Raw genomic sequence first — 18,480 nt, 5'->3', positions numbered from 1 at the left:
AGGTTGCCCACTCTCACCACTGTTATTCAACATAGTTTTGGAAGTTTTAGCCACAGCAATTAGAGAAGAAAAAGAAATAAAAGGAATACAAATAGGAAAAGAAGAAGTAAAGCTGTAACTGCTTGCAGCTGACATGATACTATACATGGAGAATCCTAAAGATGCTACCAGAAAGCTACTAGAGCTAATCAATGTATTTGGTAAAGTAGCAGGATACAAAATTAATGCAGAGAAATCTCTGGCATTCCTATACACTAATGATGCAAAATCTGGGGGTGAAATTAAGAATACCCTCCCATTTACCATTGCAACAAAAAGAATAAAATATCTAGGAATAAACCTACATAAGGAGACAAAATACCTGTATGCAGAAAATTATAAGACACTGATGAAGAAATTAGGTAGGAATAAACTTATCTAAGGAGACAAAAGACCTGTATGCAGAAAATTATAAGACACTGATGAAGAAATTAAAGATGATACAAATAGATGTAGAGATATACCATGTCCTTGGATTGGAAGAATCAGCATTGTGAAAATGACTCTACTATCCAAAGAAATCTACAGATTTAATGCAATCTCTATCAAACTACCAGTGGCTTTTTTCACAGAACTAGAAAATTTTTTTTTCGCAATTTGTATGGAAACACAAGGGACCCTGAATAACCAAAGCAATCTTGAGAACGAAAAATGGAGCTGGAGGAATCAGGCTCCCTGACTTCAGACTATACTACAAAGCTACAGTAATCAAGACAGTATGGTACTGGCACAATAACAGAAATATAGATCAATGGAACAGGATAGAAAGCCCAGAGATAAACCCATGCACATATGGTCACCTGATTTTTGATAAAGGAGGCAAGAATATACAGTGGAGAAAAGACAGCCTCTTCAATACGTGTTGTTATGAAAACTCGACAGGTACATGGAAAAGTATGAAATTAGAACACTCCTTAACACCATACACAAAAATAAACTCAAAATGGATTAAAGACCTAAATGAAAGGCCAGACACTATCAAACTCTTAGAGGAAAACATAGGTAGAACACTCTATGACATAAATCACAGCAGGATCCTTTTTGACCCACCTCCTAGAGAAATGGAAATAAAAACAAAAATAAACAAATGAGACCTAGTGAAACTTCAAAGCTTTTGCACAGCTGAGGAAACCATAAACAGGACCAAAAGACAACCCTCAGAATGGGAGAAAGTATTTGCAAGTGAAGCAACTGACAAAGGATTAATCTCCAAAAGTTACAAGCAGGTCATGCAGCTCAATCTCAAAAAAACAAGCAACCAAATCCAAAAATGGGCAGAAGATCTAAATAGACATTTCTCCAAAGAAGATATCAGATTGCCAACAAACACATGGAAAAATAATCAACCTCATTAATCGTTAGGGAATTGCAAATCAAAACTGCAATGAGATATCTTCTCACACCAGTCGAACCCTCTTGCACTGTTAGTGGGAATGTAAATTCATACAGCCACTATCGAGAACAGTATGGAGGTTCCTTAAAAATCTAAAAATAGAACCACCATATGACCAAGCAATCCCACTACTGGGCATATACCCTGAAAAAAACAGAATTCAACAATAGTCATGTACCAAAATGTTCATTGCAGCTCATGGAAGCAACCTAAGTGTCCATCAACAGATGAATGGATAAAGAAGATGTGGCACATGCATACAGTGGAATATTACTCCCTAAAAAGAAATGAAATTGAGCTATTTGTAGTGAGGTGGATGGACCTAGAGTCTCTCATACAGAGTGAAGTATGTCAGAAAGAGAAAAATAAATACTGTATGCTAACACATATATATGGAATCTAAGAAAAAAAAATGGTCATGGAGATCCTAGGGGCAAGATGGGAATAAAGACACACACCTACTAGAGAACTGACTTGAGGATATGGGGGGGAAGGGCAATCTGTGACAAAATGAGAGAGTGGCATGGACATACATACACTATGAAATGTAAAATAGTTAGCTAGTGGGAAGCAGCTGCAAAGCACAGGGAGATCAGGTCTGTTCTTTGTGACCACCTAAAGGGGTGGGATCGGGAGTGTGAGAGGGAGGGAGATGCAAGACGGAAGAGATATGGGAACATATGTATATGTATAACTGATTTACTTTGTTATAAAGCAGAAACTAACACACCATTGTGGAGAAATTATGCTCCAAAAGAGATGTTAAAAAAATAAAAATTTTGAGAATGTATGAAATAACCGATGTTTAAAATTTGGGAAATTAAAGATTCTGTTGGTATAAATTGGGTTACTTGAAGTAATAAGATTTTGTGTTTAGAAAGTAGGATTACATACATTAAGATTTTGAAAGTGGTATAATTATTGTTAACATCAAATTTTAAAATAACAGTTTTCAACAAATTTTGTTGATCCAAAATAAGAAATATATAGTGTTCCAAAAATCTTGACTTGAAATTGCACTTAGTCTTTAGAACCCTCTACATTTTACATTGAGACACACTTCCTAAACATACACACATATACATGAATTTAAAAGTTTCACAAAACAATATTAACCCTTAATACATTAAAAAATCATATTTTCTATTCTATTATGTTCATTTTTTAAAAAATGTCCATAGTGATGTTTTCAATTGATTCTGTGACTCACCAAAGGTCACAATTTTCATTTTGAAAACAATTGTTTAAAGTGTGACTATGGAGGATTGTGAACAAGATAAACTGTAGATTTTTCAGTGAACAATGCAGGATTAGTAATGGAGGGAGAGAGAGATTGGTGTTAGAATCTTCAAGGAATGAATTGCATGGACTTAGCAGATGACTGAAGCAAGGAGGGGAAATGTATCACCAAGGAGTGGTCATTCATTTCAAAATGGTATATTACCAGATTACTAGAGACAGACTGATCCTTCTATTACTGTGTGTGTGTGTATATATATGTGCGTGTGTGTGTATTTCTTTTTATACATTCTATACTTATTGTGTGAATATAGGATTGCATGATTGTTCCCTAAAAGTGTAGCCATACTTTTATAGAAAAAACATGTGAAAATACCTAAAGCAAAATGTCTTTGCAGGAGACAATCACCAGGGGAAAATAAATGTTTCTGGAACTGGATTCTAGAATGGTTGGTTGTTTCTTATTTAGATAAGAATGTATGAATTTCTTGGTTTGTGCTATAAAAAGACACAGATCGATGCTTTATAAACAGGATGTTAAAATACCCTTATCCATAAAAGGAATGTACAAGAACGTGGAATGGTATTTCAAACACAATATAAATAATTTAAAATTTTAAACAAATTCTGCAGTCTGTAAGCACAATTGTGTCCATTATTAACATGTTTTTGAATTTATTTTTCTTTGGTTATTCCTTAGTATTCTACTGAATTTAAAAAAATAATGACAACCAGTCTCAATTGTGCTAAATGAGATAAACTAAAATGGTTTTATTTTCATATTCTAGGTTCAGATTAGCAAACGGGGAGTAGCAATGCCTTTGAGGTCAGATTGGTGAATAATAATGGTACTTAAGTCAAGAAAACCCAACAGAGAGATGAAGAAATAGAAGGGTAGATTTGGAGCCATTTGCTCACCTGATTTTGAGTATTAATTTAGATGTTCTGTGCCATACTTTTATTAAGAAATATACCTTTTTTTACACTGATGAGTCTAAGAAACATAAAAGGTGAAATATTTATTTAGAATAAACTCCATAGACAAATGAAAGAAACTGCCTACTTAGAAATCAGCGAAGTCAATTAATTAACATGTTTTTATTGAGGCCACTTTATGTGCCCAGAATTATGCAAGGTGCCCTTAGGAGACACGATTAAGAAAAAAACTTTCTTACAATTAAAAACCCTTAAAGACTCTTCAAAATAAATGAATATTTTGTATAAGATAATGCAATGCATATTTCCCTAGTCCTGCTGATGACATCTCCCTTAAAGTAGCTTTATAATATGAATGCTTGTGGCAGTGACTTAAGAGTTAAAATTACTCACGGGAGGCTTCTGTAGTAACCAATTACTACTCTATTTCAGTGAGTTAAAATAAATACTTTTCTGTCCTCACTGTGGTACCATTTATGAAGTAGAAAAACTTTAATTTGGAAGATTAATATCAAATAAAGAAGTTATTATATATATGTGTGCGGTATATATATATACAACAAAGAAAGGAACATTGCCAAGTTAAAAGAAATGGAAGATAGGCAGGAATGGGATTTAAAGAAAACTAGAAAGAAAAGTCTTTGGATTGTTATCTACTGTAGGTCTATTTCTTTCATTGACACTTGGCATCTTCCCTTTGATGTGAATGAATGCAACTGCAGCTCTCTGCCAACTATAATTTTGTTGGCAGTAATTCTAACCTAGCAGAGGGCACAAGATTGCTACTTATCCAGCAGAAACAAAGGCAGTGTGATTCTTAATTCCATGTTCATGCTACTTCGTTTTTACTATACTTGATAAATCATTCTTTCTGCTTTACTTTAAGCCCTAGGTATTTGAGCATGGCGTGACATGTTTTACTCTAAACTACCAACAAAGTACTCATAATAGAGAAATCAACCAAAAAGAATCATCATCATCATCATCATCATCATCATCATCATCAATTAAGAAACTGACATGTACTGGGTGGTAATTACTATTTGCCAGACAGGATGCAAAGCACTTTGCATGTATTACTCATATAATCCAGTAACTTACAAAATATCCATTACTCTTACCATTTTATGGATAAAGAAACTAGGATTAGATAAATTCACAACCCTGCCAAAACCTGTATACTAGTACATTGCAGATTAAGTATTGATTTTCTACCACTGTGTTAGGGAATAAACAATGTTTCAATGTTGTATTTCATATCTCTTCAAAAGAATTAAGAGAAGACTCATGAGGAGAATAAAAAGTACAGAAAATATTTATCTACTTACCCAAATATTTGAATCTCAATAAGAAAAAATCATGGTGCAAATAAATACTTTAAAAATGTGATAGATCACTGATAAACACTATTAATTTTTATTAAGCCAGGTGATAGCATTTTAAAATATTAGGATGCTATAGAGATCAACATAAAAAGGATATTAATTAGTAAATCATTAAATGATTTTTAAAAGTTCTTAAACAATGAAAGAAGACCTCTAGAGATCTTGTTTTGTTGTTCTTCTTTTCTTTTTTAAAATTTCATTTTATTTATTTGTTTTTTATACAGCAGGTTCTTATTAGTTACCTATCTTATACATATTAGTGTATATATGTCAATCCCAATCTCCCAATTTATCTCACCATCTCCCCCCACTTTCCCGCCTTGGTGTCCATACGTTTGTTCTCTTTAAATGTGATAAAATACCTAGCAATTGGAAGCATCAATCAAATTGTTTTTGAATATTAACATCATATGTATATTTTACATCCAGTACTAAGAATGAACACCAAAAATTAAGATTACTATATTTCCGTAGGGAAATGGAAACATGAATTTAAGCTCAGATGAGGAATTAACTCAAATTTTATAATGTGGCAAAATTGCAGTTTGCTCTGCATAATTCTACATTAGCTTAGATTCTTTAGTTTTTTTCTTTCTTTCTTGTTTCTTTTGCAGCCAGGCAGATATATTTTCCTTTTATCCCCAGATGCAAATTTTGAGACTGTAACCTTTTTCTCATACATTTATGTGTTCTTCACCATCAATAACACAGTCTTAGGCTCAAAATAGAGATTCACTTGGACATATCCTAGATGAAATATTATGAAGAAGAGTCATTTTGGTGGTCGCTTGATGGTACAAGAAAGCAAGAAAAATGTTATATGAGAGAGGTAAGAATGAATTTTCAGTAAGTGCATGAATAATGTTTTACTGGCTTTTCAAGCACTGTTCAACCTGTTTTGTTTAGTAATGCATTCAAGAAATTGTTATACATCCATGAGAGATTCAACGTCAGGATCCATGTTCCACCTTACATATCTCTTTGTTAATCTCCCTAAGAATACTCTTAATGTATCTCATAATGCACTCATAATAATGTACTCTTAACTTATAACATTTTAATCAGTTTGCCTGACTTCTGCCATAGACTGAGCCCCCAGAAAGCATTTTAAACCCTAAACTCTTACTCCATGACTGGCATACAATAAGTGATACAAAATTTTGGTTTTCAATTGATGATTGCACAGTATAAAATAATGAATTTGGTCTGTACTTTGATACTTTTTGGGCTCTTTTTCATTCAATATATAACCAAAGTTGCTGTTCTTGGTGATGATAGTCATTACCTGTGATACATAATATAAGGGCTGATAACATCAATTTACAATAATTTAAAAATAGAATTTATATTTTTTACTAGCATGAAGGTAAAATATTTTCATTATTAAAATTTGAAAATATAATGAAATCAAAGTAATTTAAAAATACATTAATTAATTGAGAGTTACAATAACTCTCAATAGGGAGGGGGTTGGCAGGGAGTATTACCCTGGGGTTGGTTCTGAGTATCAAACTATAGCTTGGTTGTAGGAAAGCTGTCAGGGGAGAGAAAAGAAAATGAGAGGAAAGTGGTTATGGTAACCACAATGACTGAGATGTATGGTACTTGTTTTCTAATCTCCTCACTGAAGTAGACATGCATTTTGAATATTGACTTGCCCATGAAGCTTCTGCCAGTATTGTATCCATGGATTTATGGAATGCCACATTCATTGTCAAGATATTCTTTATAAAATTATTTCTGACCAAGGAACTAATTTCACAGCCTAAGAAATGTAACAATGGGATGATGGCTGAATTGCAAGCAAAATAACAGAGCCCTAAGATAAATAGTGTGACTGTTTTCCAGAGGTAAATACAATGACTGCTTGTACTTTGAAAAGAGGTTGTGAACAAAAAATTGTTGCATCATGTTGCTTGGAATCTAAAAGTGCTATTGTTGATTTGTAGAAATTTAAATATGTGGAATCTAGAAACAATGATAAAAATGAACTTATTTATAAAACAGAAACAGACTCACAGACCTAGAGAATGAACTAATGGTTACCAGGAGGGAAGGGTGGGAGGGTGGGATAGACTGGGAGTTTGGGATTGACATGTACACACTGCTATATCTAAAATAGATAACCAACAAGGACCTACTATATAGCGGCAGGGAACTCCACTCAGTATTCTGTAATGACCTAAATGGGAAAATAATTTGAAAAAGAATAGATACATGTATATGTATAACTGAATCACTTTTCTGTACACCTGAAACTAACACAACACTGTTAATCAACTATACTCCAATATAAAATAAAATTAAAAAACAATGGGTTATGGGCTTCCCTGGTGGCGCAGTGGTTGAGAGTCCGCCTGCCGATGCAGGGGATACGGGTTCGTGCCCCGGTACGGGAGGATCCCGCATGCCGCGGAGCGGCTGGGCCCGTGAGCCGTGGCCGCTGAGCCTGCGTGTCCAGAGCCTGTGCTCCACAACGGGAGAGGCCACAACAGTGAGAGGTCCATGTACCGCAAAAAACAAAAACAAAAACAAAAAAAACCCACAATGGGTTGAAGGATGTTTTAGTTTCTGAAGAGGTAAGCAGGTAGACCACCTGCTTATAAGTAAGCTATTATTTCTCATGTTAAAATTCACTCTTCTATACTCTGCTTTGTGATGCTGAGACTGGGATTTTGCAAACCATACTTTTGTCATCTGGCTTCCTAAAAGCCTCTACCAATAGGATGCTGATTGGAGAATAAAAGCAATCAGCTGGAGGAGACATCAGGGACACTCCTCACCTAGTTTCCTTCCTGTTTCATTATGGCTGGGTTTCCTGTTTTTATCTGCCTCGCCAGCAAAGCTGCTTCTTCACTGTGGCAGCAGCAGTTTGTTTAGAAGCAGTGGAATTTGGTTCAAAGTTTTTTCCAACATTCAGAGCCATCAGCACAAGCTAGCTGGAACCTGTCCTCAGAGGCTTGGGTGCCAGCTCCTCCGACCCTTTCTCAAGCTCACAGATACTTGCCCTTGCCAAGCAGTGATCACTTACAGAAAAACAACTTTCAGCTCCTCCTCCTGCCGGTGCTACTTCCTTGACACCTCAGTGTTCCTTTTTAATGCTCAGTTACATACCTAATAATTTTTCATGCCTAAGTAACAATTCCTCATATTGGATGATCTCTTTAAAAATAACTGGTGTGATTTGTTTTCTGACGGAGCCTGACGGTGGTTACAATTCAATCTTTGCGAGTCCTAGTCTCCTCAACTTGTAAGAGGAAAATAATACAATCCAGTTTATAGGGTTATTGTTAAATTAAAATAAATAATGCAAGCAAAGAACTTAACACAATCCTTGGCAAACATTAAGCAGTCAGTAAATGTCATTATTAAAAAAAAGATGTTGAGGTAGAAGGAGAAAAGACCTGAGGCTCTGAAGGTATAGGAATGAGAGCATTGAGATAGAAAGTAGAGGTAAAAAGTAGGGTGGTGGCCTTAGAAGTTGAAGATGCAATGATCCTGTAAGGCTTTGGGTTTCTTGGGGGTTTAAAGAGGATGAATGGATCAACAACAGAAGAAACCTCAGGTATTTCAGAGATAAGGTGTTGGCAGAGAATATATTTGGAATATTTTAATACAAAATGAAACTCATTATCAAGAATGTTAGGGTCATGACCATAAGGTAAATCCAAATATTTTTCAAGCTTTGTTTTAGAATATAAGGAGTTCTCAAAACCTCTATCATAGACCTTATTGCTAACCTCTATTATTCATTTTTCTCCAGAAGTGAAATAAGATAATACTTAACTATTTTAAAGTCTGTCATTAAAACTATTTTGTTTATATCATCATAGCATGGATTAAAACAGTGTGTTAAGTGATAAATATTTCATTTTTATTGGATAACTGGAACTCTTCTTGATACATAAACTGGGTTCTGGACACATTATCAAAAGATAAAGTCAAACTCATTGGAAATTCAGAGAGGATTTTTAAAAATAATGATTAATGGACTAGATGAAAAGGCTCATGGAGAAATAGTAAAAAACAAATGACAAAAGCATGGTTTAGAATTTATGAAAAATGTGTGAATCTCAAGTTTCTCACGTAAAGAGAGTTTTTTGATATGCTTTTAATTTAATTTCTTCCATATGCACAAAGAAAAAGTCTTGTTACCTGAGCCAGAGGTCTCAGTGTACTGCAAAAGCATACATTGTTTTAAAAAATGCAAACCACGTATAAGCAGAGGAAATGTCTAGTTCTGGAGGTGAGGAATTATTCTAGGAACATTGCTAAATGTGAAAATTTTTTTAAAAGAGGGGAAATTTTAATTTACAAATCAATTAGGCAAGTTCCTGTTCTTTAAAATTGTCAGAAGTATCAGACCTGAAAATAGTATTTATTTACCAAGAATCTTAAAAGGTATTCAACTGACAAGGAAGATAATTGCTATAATTTCAAAGTCAATATAAGCATCAGATCATATTCACATTAGAGAACAGTTCATTTCTTTTCTCTGTAAAATGTGGACAATAACAGAATCCACTACCTAAGATGATATAAGCAAACCTACTTTATAAACTGCTAAACCATATGATAGATGAGTTAGCATGAGGAATGTCTGAGAGAGGTGATAGGGCCACTGAAGACTAATTCTGATTAAGGCTAGGTAGGTGTTTTTCAAATTTGGGGACATTTGAATGGAATTTGAGAAAACTGAATACTTCGTGTTGCCCTTTGAGAGAAAAGAAGATAAAGAAAATAAAAATTCATTGAGTAACTACCATGTACAAGACACTGTATTGGTGCCTTACATAAGATTTCACTTAAACTTCAAAATAACCTGGTACTTACATTATATCACCTACTTTAAACAGGTAAAAAACTGAAGCTTAGTATTATATTAACTAATATACACACTTCTGTATATGGTATTCCTATGAGTCACATAAGAAATTGAGGTCCAGAGAAATTAAACACATCCCAGTTTTCCCAGGTAGTGAGTGTAGATCTGTCCGATTCTAAACTCTATCATCTTTTCAGTAAATCTTGCAAAACTGGTCCCATATCGCCAAACATCTCTTTTGTCAGCATCACATCAAGTTTGAATGATTGCAACTAATTATCTTTCAGGTTAAGCAATTAAAAGTTTCTTTCAAAACATAATCTTGATGAAAAGACAAATACCAAAAAATCATTTTTAAATATTTCATAGATGTATTATGATGAACTAGGTGCTGAATATAAAAGGATATAAAACAGGAGGAGATCTTCTCCCTCAAGGAATTCAGCATCTAGGAATTTACTGTAACGAAGGAAGTATCAGGAGGTGAAAAGATCAAATAGAATTTGGGCCCATATTAAAATGTGGGTGGAAAACCGAGAGGTTTGGCTTTAGACTACAGTACAATGCAGAGCTGCTGGTAATAGGAAAGGCATTTGAGGTAAAGGTCCTTTCTATCACTTTTAAAATTCATCATATAGATGACCATCTGTGCCCTATGTGTACGGCTAATCCTACCTATAAGTACCAATTATTGGTTCAGTTTTTAGTTCCTAGGACTGAGGACAAACTTTGAAATTAATCTTTCAAGTTCCACCTTCTCCTATACATTATTCTTGCTTGGTGCCTTTTAATACCCTTTTCCTTCTCAGTGGTCAAATCTTCAATCAGGAAAAAATCATAAGAAGTTCCTTTTTCCTCAAGCCTTAATATTTTACTTCTCCTGGAAATATTTTATTTTCAAAGACATAAAAAAGCTTGGAGCTAAAGGAATCAGTTTCTCACTGTACAATATAGACAGGCCAGTTCAGATGTGCTGGATCAAACCATGCTAAAATCAGGTGTGTAGGATCGGCTCTGTCTCTTTTTGTTTGTAGTCTCTGTTTCCTTTGTGTTGGGTTCTTCCTCTCTCAGGCTCTGATAGGAAAGTTCCCTACTATGGACTGAAAGTTTGTGCTCCTCTCCACTCAAATTCATGTATTGAAACCCTCACCTTAACTTTAGTGTGATATTAGGAGGTTGGGCCTTTGGGAGGTAATTAGATATAGATGAGGTCATGAAGGTGGAATTCTTATGATCAGATTGTTTTTTTATAAAATGAGAACAGAGAACTTGCATTCTTTCTCTCCATCATGAGAGAATCCAGGAAGAAAGTAGCCACGTGTAAGAGAGTTTTCACCAGGAACCAAATCGACTGGCACTTTGATCTTGGTCTTCCCACACTCCAGAACTAGGAGAAATACGTGTTTGTTGTTTAAGCCATCCAGTCTATAGCATTGTCATAGCAACTTGAACTGACTAAGACAATCCCCCACCATAGGTCCAGTATTACCTGGTGCCTAAATTTTACTATATCAGACCGAAAGAGACCCTATCCCAGGGCTCACGTTAATCTCTGCAAAGCTCCTCTCACTGGCCTTCCTTGGGTCATGTGCTGCCCATTTCTGTGGTGGCAGAGGTAGAGCCTCTAGAAAATTAAAAGAGATATTAAAAGTAGCATGCTCAAAACACTGTCTCACATTGATGTGTTCAGGAAATTTTAATTCTCATTATTAATAGTTTTACTCTAGATGAGACTATGCAGAACTACTGTGATTAGGAGAGGCAATTGAGGTAACATGAGATCCTTTCTGTCACTTTCTATCACTTTGGGGTCACTGAGAGATAATCATAGGACTCTAGAGGAAGCAGAATCAGCATTTGAACAGAACAGACATTATTCTGCAATATCCAATGATTAATGAATTCTACTCCTTTTTAAGAAATGAAGCACTCTTTTATGATAAAAAAATATCATATGGATTTACTAGAAATATATTAAATGACAAAACTACTAGGAATTTAGTAAATACATCTGTAGCTCATTAGTAAAGTATACTTTTTAAAATAATAGAAAATATATAGTGTAAAGCAGACAATTTATTTAGAGTAAATATCTTAAGGTTTGCAGGCCATATGGTCTCTGTTTAAACTATTCAACTGGCATTGCAGTGTGAAAGCAGACTTAGATAATACATAAGTGAATGGGTGTGGTTATGTCCCAATTAAACATTATAAATTCAGGCAATAGACTAGATTTTTCCCATGGACTAAAGCGTGCTGACCTTATACAGACAGAGATGCTTCATGTACATACAGAGTTCCAAATTGCTGGGAATACTTCCATAAAGAATCGCAGTATGGTATTTACTTTTGCTGTTCACAAATCATTCTATTTCTTCTAGACTTATGGTAAGTCATACTTCCCAGCTCCTTTTGAAATTAGGCATAGCCAATGTGAGTAAACAGGTCATGTGTCCCTTCTGGGTAGAAACATTGAATGCCAGTGCATAATTTGCCACACCCTATTCTCACTGCCCCAGTGGCTTCAGAAGCTTGTATTGAGAGTCTTTAAGTGTTATGACGAGCAGAGTCTTCCTGATGCCCTGCTTTGGGCACATAGATGAAAAATGTAATTTTATTTTCCTAAACTGCTAGGATTAAGGGTTTGCTTTCTTTTTGTAGTATAATGTAGTCTATCCTGAATGATATCTCTAGTTCCATTTACCCACAGGTTTGGCATCCCAGATTTTCCCTCAGTAAATGGAGTTTTTAAGCCATTTTTGTAGAGAGGAAGAAAAGAATACATGTCCTCAAAATTTTTAATATATATATTAAAGTTCTTGCATGCAAATGAAATAAAACCAATTTGAACTAGCTTATGGGAGAATTTTCAGAAGAATACTGGGATATCTCTTTTCAGTCATTTTCCTTCCTTCAAATATTGAGTGCCCATTATGCCAGGCACTGTTCTAAGCACTGTTGAACAAAGTGTTTAGTAGAATGTTAGATAATAAAATATATAAATAAAAATTTTAAAAAATGTATACTAAGCAGAAAATAAATATGGACAAAAGTAGAGAAATATATGGAAAGACTGAAGGAAGATTAACTATCAACTAAGGGAAAACTGGAGTGTGGATGATTACTGCCACCAGCAACTATATGCCTACAGAATCACATGCTCTTTCTCCCTCTCTGTCTTTGTCTCTCTCTTCTTCCCTCCCTCCCAATCTCTCTCTTGATCTCATTTGTTCCTCTTTATATGTTACCTTCATAATCTCCTATTATAGGTCAACGGCTATACTTGGCAGGAATCATGGCTTCCAAGAGTTGCCATCTCACTTTATAGAGCTTATGCCACCAGACAAGAACAAATTTTTATTCTCAATTTCAGTTTCAAATATCCTGAAGAAGGGTTCTGTTCCACTTGGGTCAGCTGCTCATCTTTGGTTGGACTGTCATTAGTAGCTGGGATAAAATAAAAACATGCTAGTGTCCACCTTAAGCATGTGTATTGAGAGAGTCAGAGGTCAGTTTTCTACAGATGAAGGCCATAAGTATCCACTAACACACATTAACACTTCTAATTTTATACTAATGTATTAAACTGAATATATATCTCATTACACAGTGAAGCTTTCGTATGTCTCAACTAATACTTTTATTTTCTTTGACATTAAAAAAAATTCCTCAAGGGATTTTTCCCCCCATATTTATGTCCTTGGTGGATACTACTTGACAGTAGTAAAGATTCTGTTGTCCAGAGTGGGCAAAACAGGTGAGCATCCTCTTTACAGAATTTAATAAAGTATACTTCTATTTGGTTATGGCAATATTAGATTGTTTGAAGAAGCACACTTCTCAAATCCTTAAATCACACCTGGACAAGGAATAGTGTCTACCTTCAAAGTTGCCCTGCCTAAGCCTTAGAGTACATTTTTTTTCAAAAAGTTTGAATTCTGTAAAATATTGTTAGGACTAAATAATATAAATGTCATACAAACCTGTGTATCAACATGTAAATGGACATAGTATAGACAAATCATAAAATAGAATACTACTCAACAATAAAAATGGACAAACTACTAATCCTGCAAAAAGACATATGATGCATCTAAAAGCATTATACTGAGTTTAACCAGACCCAAAGAGAATATATTATAGGATTTTGCATATGAAAGTCTAGAAATGAGACAGAAGAAGTTGGACTTGATAATTAGCAATTGATCTTAATTGTTTTTTTTAATTGGGGTATAGTTGTTTACAATGTTGTGTTAGTTTCTGCTGTACATCAAAGTGAATCAGCTATAGGTATATATATATATATATATATCCCCTCTTTTTTGGATTACCTTCCCATTTAGGTCACCATAGAGCATTGAGTAAAGTTCCCTGTGCTATACAGCAGGTTCTCATTAATTATCTATTTTATACATATTATTGTATATATGTCAATCACAATCTCCCAATCATCTCACCCTCCCTTTCCCCCCTTGGTGTCCATTCATTTGTTCTCTACATGTGTGTCTCTTTTCTACCTTGCAAACAGGTTCATATGTACCATTTTTCTAGATTCCTCATATATGTATTAATATACAATACTCTCTTCTTTCTGACTTACTTCACTCTGTATGACAGTCTTTATGTCCATCCACATATCTACAAATGACCCAGTTTCATTCCTTTTTATGGCTGAGTAATATTCCATTGTATATATGTATCACATCTTCTTTATGCATTCATCTGTGGATGGACATTTAGGTTGCTTCCATTACCTGGTTATTGTACATAGAGCTGCAATGAACATTGTGGTACATGACTCTTTTTGAATTATGGTTTTCTCAGGGTATATGCTCAGTAGTACACTTGCTGAGTCATATGGTAATTCTGTTTTAGTTTTTTAAGGAACCTCCATACTGTTCTCCATAGTGGCTGTATCAATTTACTTTCCCACCAACAGTGCAAGAGGGCTCCCTTTTCTCCACACCTTTTCCAGCATTTATTGTTTGTAGATTTTCTGATGATGGCCATTCTGACCAGTGTGAGGTGATACCTCATTGTAGTTTTGATTTGCATTTCTCTAATAATTAGTGATGTTGAGCATCTTTTCATGTGCCTCTTGGCCATCTGTGTGTCTTCTTTGGAGAAATGTCTATGTAGGTCTTCTGCTCATTTTTTGATTTTTTTTTTTTTTTTAAATATTGAGCTGCATGAGCTGTTTGTATATTTTGGAGATTGATCCCTTGTCTGTTGCTTCATTTGTAAATATTTTCTCCCATTCTGAGGGTTGCCTTTTTGTCTTGTTTATGGTTTCCTTTGCTGTGAAAAAGCTTTTAAATTTCATTAGGTCCCATTTATTTATTTGTGTTTTTATTTTCATTACTGTAGGATGTGGGTCAAAAAAGATCTTGCTGTGCTTTATGTCAAAGAATCTTTTTCCTATGCTTTCCTCTAAGAGTTTTATAGTGTCTGGTCTTACTTTTTTTTTTTTTACAACATGTGGTCTGATAAAGTATTTTTTATTTATTTATTTTTGCTGTGTTGGGTCTTCATTTCTTTGCGTAGGGCTTTCTCCAGTTGCGGTGAGCGGGGGCCACTCTTCATCGCAGTGTGTGGGCCTCTCACTATCGCGGCCTCTCCCGTTCCAGAGCACAGGCTCCAGACGCGCAAGCTCAGTAGTTGTGGCTCACAGGCTTAGTTGCTCCGCGACATGTTGGATCCTCCCAGACCAGGGCTCGAACCCATGTTTCCTGCATTGACAGGCAGATTCCTAACCACTGCGCCACCAGGGAAGCCCTGGTCTTACATTTTTATCTTTAATTTATTTTAAGTTTAGTTTTGTGTATGGTGTTAGGGAGTGTTCTAATTTCATTCTTTTTCATGTAGCTGTCCAGTTTTCCCAGCATCACTTATTGAAGAGACTGCCTTTTCTCTATTGTATATTCTTGCAATATATAATCTTGTCATAGATTGGTTCCGTGGGTTTATCTCTGGACTTTCTATCTCTTTCCATTGATCTATATTTCTGTTTTTGTGCTAGAGTACCTTTTAAACATTGGAAATTCAGTGTCTAATACTTCCTGGCACATACACAATATTCTATAAACATGTATTGTTGGAACTAATCATTCAAGAAAAAATGAATAGCAAATCTCACAAACTATAAAATGTTAATTGTATAATAAAATATAATTATTGAGGAAAGCATTCTGAAAGTATTATTAATTTTTATTGCTAGGTCTTCTGATATTAGTGAAATGAAAGAAGTTAAGTGTAAAAACAATCAGTCTCAGAATTATCCTTAAATGTGTAAATGGAAGAAAAAGCTGGTGAGCAAACGTTGTGTGAATGTGGTGCTTCCTGTAATATTGTGTATGCAAACCCTGTCAAATGCTATAGATATTTGGGGCATGCAAGGAAAAGCCTAGGGAAATACTCATTTGGGTAATTGTATCAAGCCCAAGAGCAGACATCTGTCTGTTCTTCAAATCAGCTAAGAAAGAAGGGCAGTTAGCACTATATATGGAAATGGAATTCTCAATGGAGCTGGGTGAGTACCATCAATACTCATAATTAAGGGAGAGCACTTCAGACAGCTGCATGAAGTGTGACGCCGTTCCTCATGATCACAGAGGATTCAGGCAGGTGCCAAAGCTTCCTGTCCCTGAGGACAGGCAAACTCAGAAGCAAGCTGTTACTGAACATAAGATTGAGCTAGGTTCTGAATTTCTTAAAAGCTTGAGGATGCTCTTCAAAGGAAAAGACTGTTAGAGAAATTTTAGATAGTTGGGTCAAAAAAAAGACATTTTCTACTTGTTCAAGTATATGTAGCTTCACTTATTAAACTGTAAACATCTTGGGAACAGCATTAAATGGTTCCATTAAGAAAGATAGGATGGAATGTTGGCGAGTTGGAAAGCTGGCAGACATACCAGCAGGCAGGAAATGGAGGCCCTTAGGAAGACGCAGACACTGTCTTTGCAATTTATGTTTCTCAGATGCTGATTAAGGAAAAACACTAAAGAATAGAGGATTCTATTTTAGCTACTGCATTCTGTAAAATTGGGTGTTGGTATCTCTTAGCCTTCTCACATGCCTCATCTTTTCCCTTTTTCTCCTTGGCATATAAACTTGTCAAGTAAGTAACCTAATTTATTTGAGATGTCTCATACATGGTGGTCATTCTGAAATAAAATAATTCAGAAGATGGTAGAGGAATAGACCATCACAAAAATGCTTTCTAACTAAAATTCTTTATTGATGCTAATTTACAAGTGTGTTTGTCCCTTTTCAAAGGAATGCTATTTCTCTTTGTTCAATTCTATTTATTACTTATCTTATTATTATTATTTTTTAATGAACCATTCAATGAGAAGAGGAAGAGATGAGAGACTTTGGCTTACATTCCAACTTTCTTATGTTCTAGTTGTTTACATAAATGTGGAAAACTCAATTTACTTCTCTGAATATATTTTCCCATGAAGAGATACAAGGATTTGAATTATGGGTAAGGAGATCTATAATATATGTTTTGAATTTCATTAGGAGAATGATTTGTATGTAGATCAACAACAACAACAACAACAAAAAACACCTGAGTTTAGTAAAAGGGTAATGTAAATTCAAGATTTGTTAGAGATAAAATCAAAATTCTACCAAAGCTAACCATGATAGTAACTGGGATAGGAATAGTTTCCTGCCATAAATAACTATACAAACAGACATAAAATGAAAAACAAGTTGTTGTATAAATTGGACAGTAGGACACAAATCTAATTCCTGAAGAAAGAGAAACAAATGATATGTGCACTACCATCAACCTAGCTCTCTGTCTGGAGGTAATTTCTTGTCATTGGCACAGGGAACTTGTGCCCAAACACAGCACATAGCCTTGCAGAGTAGAGAAGACATGGATTGGATCTGGAGTTGCTTAGCTGTTAGTTTCACTCTTTCAAGAAATCGGTCCATTGCATCTAACTTTTCAAATTTGTGGGTATAGAGTTGTTCAGAGCAATCCTTTATTATCATTTTAATGTCCGTGGGGTCTAGAGTGAGAACACTCTGTCATTTCTGATATTGCAATTTGTGTCTTTTGCCTTATCTTGGTTATCCAGGCTAGAAATTTATCATATCAATTTTATTGACCCTTTCAAAGAACCAGCATATGGTTTCATTGTTTTAATAATTTAAATATTATTTTTCTATTTTCAATTTCCTTGATTTGTACTCTAATTTTTATTGTTATTTTCCTTCCTTCATACTTTAGTTTATTTGTTTCTGTTTTTGTTTTTTGCGATACACGGGCCTCTCACCGTTGTGGCCTCTCGTGTTGCAGAGCACAGGCTCTGGACATGCAGGCTTAGCGGCCATGGCTCATGGGCTCAGCCGCTCCGCGGCACGTAGTATCTTCCCGGACCGGGGCACGAACCCGTGTCCCCTGCATCAGCAGGCGAACTCTCAACCACTGCTCCACCAGGGAAGCCCCATACTTTAGTTTAAATGCTCCCCTTTTCCTAGAGTCCTTAGATGGAAGCTTAGATTAATGGTTTTAAATTTATCTTCTCTTCTAATGTATACATTTAATATTGTATATTTTCCTCTAATGTGGCATTTGCCACATTCCATATATTTTAAAAAATTCTATTTTTTTTCATTTGGTTAAAATATTTTAAAAATTTCTTTTG

The sequence above is a fragment of the Neophocaena asiaeorientalis genome, unplaced genomic scaffold (assembly GCF_003031525.2).
Source record: "Neophocaena asiaeorientalis asiaeorientalis breed wild unplaced genomic scaffold, Neophocaena_asiaeorientalis_V1.1 scaffold143, whole genome shotgun sequence".
NCBI lineage: Eukaryota > Metazoa > Chordata > Mammalia > Artiodactyla > Phocoenidae > Neophocaena > Neophocaena asiaeorientalis.
This window is presented reverse-complemented; position numbering follows the sequence as displayed.